Here is a 4,302-nt window from a genome sequence, read left to right as displayed (position 1 = left end):
AATTTACGATACAAGACTTTTTGGCCTTAGTGATCTAAAAAAAAGTCGTAGTATATGTTAAACCGAGAGCGTGCATAAAAAGAACGCCCAAATCTGACTTCGTATGAGGAAGTTGTAATTTTTCTAAGATTTGGCATAACAGTGCACGACCCGAAATTCGAATTTTAGATAGAGCTGTTTTTGGCCAACACGACCTAAATGAGAATTGAAGATCTCATTAATAGGAACTCAACAACAAAAAGACAGACGGAAACGGAGTCCGTATGTAAAAGTTATGAATTTTACGCGGACATTTAACAGTGTAATCACCTCCTACTGTTAAATTTAAGATCGGTCGAGAACTAGCCGACAGAGTAAAAAGGAAAGTTGTAGACTTTATTTTTACCTACGCGTGGATATAAATAACGTCAAAAAAGAAGCTCGTATGCGAAAGTTATGGACGAAGCTTAGTCTCTACTTTTCGAGCGCGGCGAATTCGATACAGTTTTGTATTTCCGAGATAGAATGAGAACTAGCCAACGGGGTCTAAATGAAAGTTGTAGTACTCGTAAATACCAATGCGTGAATATAAATAATGTCGGAAACAGAGCTCGTATGCGAAAGATATGGACGAAGCTTACTCGCTACTCTTCGTGCGCGATAAATACGATACAGTTTTTGTAAATCTGAGATAGAAGGAGAATTAGCCGACGGGGTCTAAATGAAAGTTGTAGTACTTGTAAATACCAACATGTGGATATAAAGAACGTAGAAAACGGAGCTCATACGCGGAAGATACGGACGAAACTTAGGGGCTACTTTACTATAAAATCCCTATAAATAAAGGGTGAACTCTTCATATTTTCTTCACACCATAAGCCTTTCTTTCTCTCTCTAACTTCTCTCTAGCCTCCCTAAACCCCTCCCAAGTCTAGGGAACCTCCCTAGCACGAGAAGGAAGCCACGGAGCGCCCGACGGCTCCGAGAAGAAAAGTTTTCGGCTCAGAAACACTGCTCCAGCGAAGCCCGGTTTTTAATAAAAACCCGTTGTAAGTGAGCTACGCCTATACTATATGTAATATAGCTTTTATTTAAATATAGTAATGTTATTAGGACCTTATATTAATTATTTGGGCTATTATTATGGGTTATATAAGTGTCGTTATAATATATTTTTAACCACTCGCGGTACGGGGAATCTGGTTTGGAGGGCCGCTTGGGTTGCTGGATTCAGAAGTGCTATATGCCAAAATGATCCTGCCCTCCGGTGTTCCATGTCTGGCCCCTGTCTGTACATAGTGGGTGAAGATTATTGTTTAATGCTTATATAATAGTAATAATAGCTATACTATTAATTAGTCTCGGTGAATATTAGACTAAACTTTAGTGGTAATGATACCAGGTTTTGTCAAAGGAAAATTGTTTTAAGAGTAACGAAGCGCTGTCCGAGTACCGAGTCACCACCTTATCAGGTGAGTGCATAGTTACTTTCATCTTACACATAGATATGAAGTATTTTATATAAATTACGTTTTATGTGTGCATATTATCTGTATACTTGCTATCTACGTTGGATGAACAATTTTATACATGTTTTTATTGATTTAAACTGTATATGTATTTATATCTACAAAATATGTTGGATAAAACGTGGGTAGATTAATGATGTAAGCTGATATAGAGGAATATTAGCAGTATGGACATAGTGCCCTATAGGTGAACATTGGCAGCAATGGACTTAGTACCCTATAGATGAACATTGGCAGCTGCGCCACAACCTGTAGATGTTTATAATATACGATGTACTCTAAACATCCTAGCAGCTGGGCTCCAAGGGTAGTATCGGCAGCTGCGCCTAATAGAGAACATCATAACCATGGCAGTTGTGCCTAAAGGACTATACCGGCAGATGCGCCTCATAAAGAATGTCACAATTTTGGCAGCTGCGCCTAAGTGATAATATTAGCAGCTGTGCTTGACAGATGTGTCATTAGCAACGATGGATTTCGTGCCTATTCCTTAGGATAATCCTTAGGAGTGAATTAACGAGGAATAACTGATTCTTAGGGTAGATCCTTAAGAGTAAATAAGATAATGGGGATGGGTAATTGGGTTGATTGATTGTTTGATGATTAAACATAATGATTATATTATTGTGGGTTGAAAACCCTATGTACTCACCAGGTTTCCCAACCTGACCCACTCAAGCTTATTTATATCACATGTGTCAATATGAAGCCACTTTACACTGAGAGATTTAAAAGAGATGTAGATCACTAGTGTGAATAAATGTAAGTTCTGTTTATGCTTATGTTTCTGTATTGACAATGACATCCCAAGGTTTTAAAAGGAATAAAAATACATTTCTTCGGAAGTGCTTTGATAATGTATTTATCATGTTTTTATGGGAACAAATTCCGCAACATTTTTATTAAAAGAAGTCCTCTGATTTTTATAAAGCATAAACAAAATCGGTTTTTTCTGGTCGAGAAAATGAGGATGTCACAATACAAGAATCACACAGACAACAAGTATATCTACCAAACAATCACTTATCTATAATCAATAATACTATGAGAATCAGGCCCCGCCCACTCTAGACTGCTACGAGATTTAGGCCCCGCCCACCCTCAGCTACTAACGTATCACATATACGGGCCGACCTTGGTGCCTTAGACCCGTCCCTACTGAAAGGAAACTCGCCTCGCAAGACTGACTGCTGAAAACACGATTGAAAAACCCCTGTCTGTTGCTCCGGCGACTCTCCGGCTATCAATTCCATAGTAACACTTAATCAAAATCTGCTAATCCTCCTCGTACCCCTGTTCAAAGTCAAAGTCAAGGTCAACTCCCAGTTAACCCAACTCGGCGAGTCCATGAAATGCTTAAACTCGTGGTCAATAGAGTCAACTCGTCGAGTCCCTTAACAGACTCGCTGAGTTCTTTCTTTCATAATAATCGGGACAGCCCGCTTCAACTTGTCGAGTCCTTCTCTGGACTCGCCGAGTTCCCTGTCTGATTGATCCATCTTAAAGGATTAAGCTCCTACCATTCAGAGCTATGTTCCAAACTTCATCTACATATTGGGAATACACTCTTAAGGGTAAAGTTTCCAACTTTACCCATCATTAGTCCTTCCCAATGGGTTTAACCCAAACCCTAACTTCTTTAAGACATAAATCTTGGTCCACAAGCCATAATACCCTTAACCAAGGCACAATATACTAGATCTAGGCTCTTATCATCTGTGGGGCACGTAAAGTCCTGAGCTTTCCTCCCATGCATGGTCTTTTAGGGCTAAAAAGGCCATGTTCTTGCATATAGGCTTGCATGGGGCCTCCATGGTCATAAAGTTTGCACCTTTATGCCATGGAACCCTTCCTAGACCCCAGATATGATATGTACATCACTTGGGACGTCCCAATCCCAAGGGCCAAGGTTCTTGAACCAAATCCTTCATAAAATGAAAACAAACAGATCTAAGAGAAGAAGGATCAAGTTAGGGACTTGATTACCATAAAATGCAGTAAATGGAGTGTAGTTTCTGGATCTACTTCTTCCTCTTTGAGCCCTCTATCTTCTTCTTCTTCCACAAGCTTCAAAAGGCAGAAATAACACTCAAAATGGAAAGAAATAGCTCAAAGTCACTCAAGGTGTATTAGGGTTTCGAGATTAGGGTTTGGAGGTGATAGTGGCTGGGGTGGAGGCCAGATATGATGTTTAAATAAGGTGCAAACCCTAAAGATTAGGGTTTCCTACTGATGGACGTAATCGTCGAGTCAAGGCTTCGACTCATCGAGTAGACCACTTAAACCCCGCTTCCAAACTAGCATCTACTCAACGAGTTAGGGCCACCAACTCGTCGAGTAGCTCTTACAAAATGAATACTTTAGTATATTAACTGCGTACCAGGAACGGGGCGTTACAATTCTCCCCCACTTGTTTTAGACTTCGTCCTCGAAGGCTGCTGCATCTGAAAATAACTCTGGGTATCGCTCCCTCATTTCCTCCTCGGGCTCCCTTGTCCACTCTGAACCCTTACGGTGCTACCACTGCACCTTCACTAACTTAACCTTCTTGTTCCTTAGCTCCTTCGTCTTGTGATCTAGAATCTGTTGGATTAGTGTCTAAGTCCATAACTATAATTGGTATGTATTCGACCCGACTTGGCATGGTCCATTTGGGTTTCACTTAACCGGAACAATTTATGGATAGTCTTTTGAGAAGAGAAGGTTTATGATTTATATTAATATATTATAAGCTCTAATATATTAATATGGAATCATATTATTTAATTAGTATTGATCTAGAATTAATCTAGAA

This window comes from Lactuca virosa, chromosome 7, assembly GCF_052849685.1.
Source record: "Lactuca virosa cultivar CGN04683 chromosome 7, Lactuca_virosa_CGN04683_v6, whole genome shotgun sequence".
Classification (NCBI taxonomy): Eukaryota; Viridiplantae; Streptophyta; class Magnoliopsida; order Asterales; family Asteraceae; genus Lactuca; species Lactuca virosa.
This window is presented reverse-complemented; position numbering follows the sequence as displayed.